Source organism: Crocodylus siamensis, chromosome 7 (genome assembly GCF_052110815.1).
Source record: "Crocodylus siamensis isolate JL-2025a chromosome 7, ASM5211081v1, whole genome shotgun sequence".
Taxonomy (NCBI): Eukaryota; Metazoa; Chordata; order Crocodylia; family Crocodylidae; genus Crocodylus; species Crocodylus siamensis.
The window spans coordinates 96,960,402-96,968,423 of record NC_143401.1 but is presented as its reverse complement, the minus strand read 5'-3'; positions in this window follow the sequence as shown (position 1 = coordinate 96,968,423).

Below are 8,022 nucleotides of genomic sequence, written 5' to 3'. Positions count from 1 at the left end.
TACACGACATACAGAGATATATACACACTCTATATATTATATCTCTGCGCATGTATGTAGATTTACATATACACACCATATATATGCATATCTACTCGTATATATGCACGCACACACATAGAAATGATATGTTACATATATGATGTGTGTGTATATACGCATACCTACACATATTTACAGGTATACGCAGAGAGATGATATAACGTGTGTGTGTACAGACGCATATACTTGTGCTTACACACGGTGTAGATATTACCTGGCACATACATCTAGATCTATATCATTCGTGTGTATGCATGCACGTACATATGTGGTGTGTGCACACACACCTACGGTACAGCGTGTAGGGATGTTGTATTACACACACCCATGATAGGCGTGTGTACATTAACGCCCCCGGGATGTAGTATACGAATATAAACTCCGCATCCCCGTACGAACAGAGGTGTGTGTCTGCACAGCTTGCTCTGTGTGTGTGTGTATCTGTAAAAGTACACACACACACGCTGCCACGCCTGCTGTATTTCACGGCGCCCACAGGGGGTCCCTGCCTCCCCCGGGCCCCGCGCCCCGTGTCCGCCCGCTCCCCGCTATCCCGGGCCAAGGGCCCAACCGCAGCCTGTCCCACCCGGTGCTCGCTGGGCGCTGGAGCCCCGAGGGCGCAGTGCAGTGCAGTGCAGTGCAGTGCAGTGCTGTGCAGTGCCCTCGGCCTGGACCCGACCCCTCTCGCCCCGAGTCTTGCATGTGTCCGCGGCTTCATCCGCGTTAAACTCAGCCCGCTTCCCTGCCCCCCCCCCGAGATCCCTTGATTTAAAGGCAAACACACCCCGACGCGTGATTCCTGATTCACGCCCTCCCCCACCGCCTCCTGCAGACCCAGGCCGGGCTCCCACTCGGGGCCAGGATTCCCGCCCGGGGCACCCCGAGCGGCTGAGGCCGGAGCACGAGTGGGCAGCCCACGCGGGGCCCACTCCCCTGCCCCCTTTGCCTGTGCTGGTGGCTCCCCCCGCGCTGCTTGTTTTCGCTTTGGAAAGCTGAGCCGCTGCCACGAAAACACGCGTGGGCTGCACAACCAGCCGCGGGGGGAAGCCGCCACCAGCGCCTCCAGCCCGGAGCAGAGACCGCGAGGCCGGCTCCTCCGCAGCGGGCGCCGCGCTGCCCTGCGTCCCGGCAGCGGGCCCTGCCGCCGGCGGGGGGGCGCCCAGCCCCGGGGGGGTCCTGCCCTCGGCTGGGTGCTGGCCACGGGGTGCCTGCTTGAACGCGGGTGTGCGGGGCGGGGCACCGCCGGGACGCCCGATCCCTGCGACCGATGGACACGGGACAGAGGCTCCGGACCCCCGGGAAGCCCCCAGCCCCGGGGTCCGCGGAGGGCGTCTGCACCGGGCACAGGGCTGTGATGTCCGTGCACCGAGCTGTGCACACGCGACTGACCGTGGGTACGCGCTGATGGCTGGGTGCATATTTATACGCACACACATATATGCACGCGCTTATATATAACGTAATGCACATATATTATACATACTATACATATATAGAATGCATAGTACATACGCACATAGATAATACACATATATGCCTATGCGCATACGCACGCGTCTCTAATACACACACACACATATATGCACTCATCTATACATACACACGCGCAGACATATACCTATATACAACTGCCACACGTACATGCGTGTGCAGAGAGCTGTGCATACGCGGCTGTGTATATACAGGCGCACATCTGTAATCCACGTATGTACACACCGATACCCACATCTGCGTACATCTGCGCAGGCGGGCGTGCGCACGAGTGTGTGTCGGCGCACGCCCGCGCCCCCCGGCTCGGGGCGGGGCGGGGCGGGGCGGGGCGGGGCAGGCGCTGCCCCCCGCCCCGCCCCGCGCCCGTGCCGGCGGGACTCAGCCGCCGCCGCGCAGGCTCCGGGACGGCAGCCGCGGGGCGCTTCCCGCCGCCCGGCCCGCAGCCCCGGCACGAGTGACTCATGCCGGAGGAGCAGCGCCCGGGCGCGGGGCCGGCCCGGCGGTGCATTAGGAGGAATTGATTTGCAAGCCTGCGGGACCGGCTTATTTAACAGCCAGCATTAAAGTATTAATATTTCAGACGCGAGCTCGGGCTGGGATTTGCGCCCCTCCCCACCGCCTTTCTGCTTCAGGCCCGGGCGATTGACCCGCATGCAACTTTAATGAAACGCTCTGCTGCTCCTGTGCCGAAGCCGGCCCGGCGCAGCCCGCTGGCACCCCGCACAGCCCCCTCCCGCCCTGCGCAGGCTGCGCGCAGCCCCTTCCCCAGCAGGTGAAGCCACTCAAAGCCGGGCGCTGCAGACCCGGGGGGCGGGGGGTTCACGGCCTGGGGGGCAGACTGATTTCCCGTGCGGTCTCCCACGCCCGACTCCCAGGCTTTGCCAAAGGGTTAAACATGCCCCCGCCCGTCGTGGGTGCAAAGGGGCTCGTCTTCCACCCGAGTGCCCTGGTGCCGCTCCCGCCCCCTCAGCCCGCCCCCAGCCCCCGGCAGATGGCCCCGCTGGGGAGGGTGGGGGTCATGTGTCGGGAAATGCCCCCGGGGCACGGATCCGAGGCAGCGATCGACCCGCCCTGCCCCGGGGCCGTCTCCGGTGTCCGCCGCGCCCAGTAACCGCGGAATAAATATTTGCCCCGCTGGGCTAGTTCCCTGTCAAGGCCGATTTCCCAGCTGCTCCCGCGCTCCGAGACGGCTGCGGCGTGGGGACGGGAGTGACACCCACCTGCACAGCCCCGGCCAGGCCCCCGCGTGCACGCCCGTGGGCCCTTGCACACTCCCACCAGGGGTTCAAGGTCTTTCCTGGGAGGGCTTCGCCTGGCACCTGAGCAGCAAGAAGCCAGTCCCCCAGTCAGGGAACGCCTGCCCCTTCGCAAGAGAAAGGACCCTGACCCTGGTCCCCCCAGGAGAAAAGGCCCCCGAAGACATAGGGCCCCGTGCCCCCGATCCGCCCAGCGCCGCTTCCTGCCCCGCCCGGGGGGATCGGGTTTCCAGCCCCCTCCCCGCTACCTGCCCGCGGTCCTGACTTCTGAACTCTTCTGGGAACCTGCTGGCGCCAGCTCCATCAGCCCAAGTCCTTGTGGTTAGGATGCAGGGTGGAGGGCAGGAGCTGATGACGGCTTCAAGGAGTTTTCCCCTGCCCGGCTTAATGGCACCACCGGGGGGTGGCAGGGGGAGGCCGGGGGAGCCCCCGGCATGCACGGGCGGGGGGGCAGCAAAGGAAGGTCTCCTGCCTGGAGAGGGCAGGCAGCGCCCCCGGCCCTGGGCTGCAAACCTCAGGGGTGCCCGCTCTGCCGGAGGGGCCTGGATGCTAGCAGGAGTTGTGTGTGCAATGCATGTATTGCATTATGCCCCCCTTATCCATACAAGTCATGGTGGGTGTGTATGTAGCACCCCATTACGTAGGGATATAGATATGTGCGTGTGTGTTATATCGATAGCTAGCTATAACACACATCTCCAATACATACACTAATATAATGCACGTAATACATGATATAGATAAAACCCTGCTATATTTACACACACATAAATATATATAATTATCTCTCTAATAACTATATATAGAGTAGGGATATATTATACACATATACATAATATATATAGACAGCTCCCATTATATATGCACAAATTTGTGTGTATGTGTTTCTATCTAAATATGCATACACACATATATTATATATATGCTATATTATATATAACATACCCATTATATATACACAGCTTATTGTGTATAGATATAAAATACACTCATTTTTTATATATATATATATATATAAAAGTGGGGCTGGGAGGGACCTGCGGAGGTCACATCTAGTCCAACCCCTGCTTGAGGCAGGATCAGCCCTCTCCAAACCAGCCCAGACAAAGACATCATCTAAACTCTGCATAAGACTACCGTCGGCTCTCACACAACCTCCTAACCTGCCACAGGTAAAGCAGGAGAATGGTCACAATCATCAATGCCCTGATCTTGTTATCAGCAGATGCTCAAAAGATCCCAGATAGAGGGCCATGCACACACACACACACACACACACACACAAACACACATATGTATATATAATGTATATATGTAATATATACATAAATAATGTTACATATATGTATAAATAATGTATGTGTGCATGGACCTCTCTCTATATATAAACACACACCCAGTAAATATTACACAGGTTACACATAACATATATACGCACACTCACAATACAATTACATATATACAATGCAATTAATATTATACATAATCGCATCATCATCATGTGGTTATTATTTACCTCTCTGTATGCATTGCAGTAGCTCCTGACAGCTGCAACCAGAGGATAGGGCCCACGTTTGTACAGCCCAGGCTTCTCCACCCCAAAAATGCCACCTGTGACTGCGCCAGGCAGGTGCCAGCCAGGAATCTCAAGGCAAGGGCGAGCTGGTAAGATGAGCGTGATATATCACACACCAGTCCCACCACACCGGGGCTCAAGGACAACCAAAGCTCCAGCAGCAGCAGCAAGGGCGTCAGCTGAAGTCACTCACTAGATCAAAGACATTTTGGGGCCTAAATTTTAGGCCAGCTTCTCTCCTTTCTTTGTCAAATTATGTGCAGTGAGGAGGAGGGTGACAGGCAGGCTGGCCTTGTGACTCAGGACAAGAGTCCAGGCATCCTGGGATCTGTGGAAATTATTGGGATCTTCCAGGATAAAGCAGAAACCCTGGATCTGTCCCGTGTGACCTAGAGATTGTCCCTTCATTTCAGTTTTCGATGTGCTCAGGTGCTGTACATTCAAATCCCTCCACTTTGAAACGCTCCCCTTTACTTTCTCTCTGCTCCCCCGGCTGGCTTCGCAGGCGCTGGGTTGGATTTCCTAGCTCTGGGGCAAGAGGCGTAGCTCCTAGCTTAGGACCTGAGCCAACCCCCATTAAAGTCAACCGATAAAAACCTGTTATCCTCCGTGGGAGGCCAGGCCCTAAATCAGAGGGTGATGAAGAGATGTCTGAGAGTCTCTGTTGTGGTCTTCCTTTCCAGCCAGCCAGCCCAGGGGACCGGAGGTGAGACGGTATCCAACCGGGAATGCCTTTTCAGCCCTCAATAGGCAACTGCTGGCAGAGCCCTGCCGTGCATGACCCGCTTCACAATAAATTCATCCGTCCTTCAGGCCTCTCGAAGAGGCACATTGAGATGCATTGCCCCTGCACCTCAGGGCAACCAGAGACCGCTGCGGTACGGCCGCGGAGCTGAAAATCCTCTGGTCCTTTTACTTAGGAGCTTTGGTGGGCTGACTCTCACAAGCTTGTGTTGGATATAGATATAACTATAGATATAGACATAACACGCACCTATATATTGTGCTATCCATATAAACATACAAAGTGCAAGCTTGTGAGCTTCAGTCCATATAAATACATATTTTGGTTAGTCTAGAGGGTACTATATTAGTACTGATATTATAACACACACGGTTATCATATTTATGTTATATATAGTCGTTTAGTATAATAGTAGTAAAGCTACCATTATTATCATTATTGTCACCATGGTTGCTGTTATTATGATTATATTTATTATTATTATTATTATTGTTATTGCCATGAGGCTATAGCAGCCATTGCTCTCTTCCTTCCTGCCTTAGTGGATCTTTAAGAGGGGATATGGGTCCAGAGGATGCTGTATGCAGGGCACAGGAGAGACGCTTCCAGCCCTGTGCAGACTTTCTCCCGCCCAGCCCCAGTCAGGATTCTCCGGAGCTTCCCCTTGCCTCTCGAACCATCTGGGACCTGGTCCATCCAGTCCTCACCCAACGACAACCCAGAACAGTAGCAAAGTTCCCAGTGGGGTTCATGGGACTTCCCTGGCACTTCTCTCCTTCTCTGGTTAATATTCTGCAACGGGGAGGATGCTTTGATTTTGCATTTTTTTGGCATCCCTTTATTCATTTCTCATTCCAGGGCCGAGATCGCAGCGAAACCCGGAGCTTGCCGTGAGTTTCAGTGAAACTCGTTGGTCCCAGAGTCTTGTGACGGGTTAGTGGTATGAAATCTCTGGACGTGCTCTCAGCTGAGCGGTGCAAAGCCTCTGGCCTCCAGAGGAACCTAATAAGCGATCACCCCTGTCGATAACCAGCTTGAGCGCCTGGGTGGAAGAGACTGCCTAGGAAACTCCTTTCCTGCCCAGGGGAGCGGGCTGGAGGAGCACTGCTCAGGCCGATAGTTGGTAAGTGGCACTAAGACACCCCAGGAAATGGGGAGAGGAGAGATCACTCCTGGTTGACCAAATCTGGGCCAGGGGGATGAGGGCTGTTGCCAAGTGTGGAGCGAGTCCTCATCCTGTGCCCCAAATTGGCATGGGCTGAGCGGAGGTCCCAGCCTGCAAGGTGGTTTCTGGAGTCGGCCTTGCTGGGTGGATTCACGGCGCACTTCGGCCTTCGGGGCTGGACAGGCAGCACCTTTCGAGTGCGAGGAAGAGGATCCCGGCGTCAAAGGCTTCGTCCTGGAAGAAACCCCATGGCACTGGGACATCAAATCTGCTCCCTGGAGTGAGGGAACAGCAGCTCTTCATGCCAACGGCAAACGCCTCCGCGGCACTTCTTGAGCCCTGACAAGCTGTCCGGGGGGCAGTGCCAGGGTGCTGCTCCCTGATGCTACCAGGGGCTGGGAATCCCACCCTGGCATGGCACGGGGGTTAGAGCTCTCCCCACAGAGACCCCACCCCAAACCCCCACCTTGCACCAAGAATACCAGCCTCGGGTCCCGCAGGCCGGGGGTCATCTGGTCAAGAGGGCAGAGGCAGGGGCTCTCTGCTGTGGGGGGGCTGCAACTTATATCCCCTCTTTAAGATGGAGAGGAAGAAAGTGATAGGTATTATGGCCTCATGGAAATAATAATAATAATAATAATAATAAGTGTTATTACTATTATACTAAATGACTATAAGTAATATAATATAATGACATTATATATTATAACATCAATACTAATATAGTATTATCAATGATAATGACATCATTCATACTAATATAGTATTTATACTAATATAATACTATTGATGATAATGACATCCTTAATTACTAACTAGATTATTATGGTATGGTATGGTATATCTGCATAATGTAATATACTACTATATAGTATATTAATATATGCTACTAAGAAGAGAAGAGCCCTTCTGGGAGACAGCCCCAGTCTAGCAAAGGGGGCAGGAGCTTCAGAGGCTGGATTTGAACCCAGGGCCAGCACTCCCATCTCATCCCAAACAGGCTCAACATTATGCCCCCTGCCCACTGAAGCGGAGAGACCTTATTTTGCACCTCAGTCGCATCTCACCCCTGCACAGACCCTGCTGTCCCGCAGAGCCCAGAGTCCTGCCAGCCTGCTAATTCATCCTCTCCCCCCCTGTCCAAAATGTAAAGCCTCGTGGTGGCAGCAGCACTTCCATTCAGGCAGCAGTGAGGGAGTCACTTAACTTCATGGCTTAGTCTCATCTCTCTGATTCCTGCTCAGCTCTTCACTTCACAGGTGTTAACAGCCCTTCTTTCCTTGTAAAAGCTTTTTGCTGGTCCCGCTGCTCCGGCTAGCCTTCCTTCTGCTATGCGGCTAGGGGCCCGGTCGCTGCTCCTAGTCATGCAGCTCCTATTTCACGGCCCTGCAGACTGGCTTTTAACTCCAGCTAAAAGCACGAAGTCAGGGAAAGGCACTTAAGAAGGGACATGAGAGCAGTCTGCAAGTGCCTCAAGACGAGGGAAAGCACTCGTTCTCTCTTGTGGCAGAGGGGAGGGCATGGAGCAATGGCTTGAAGTTGCAGGGAAGTAGGCTTCAATTGGAGGTGGAGTAAAAGGGCACTGTTAGAGCCAGGAGGCAGTAGGAGAAACACCCAGGGCAGGGGTAGGGTTGGGAAGAGGTTGGACAGACACTGGTGAGGGTGGTTTTGGTGCAGCCATGCCTGGGCCCTGCTGTGGGAATTTCCAAGGTTTCTGGGCTATAATAGTTGCCCCTTCCCCACTTTC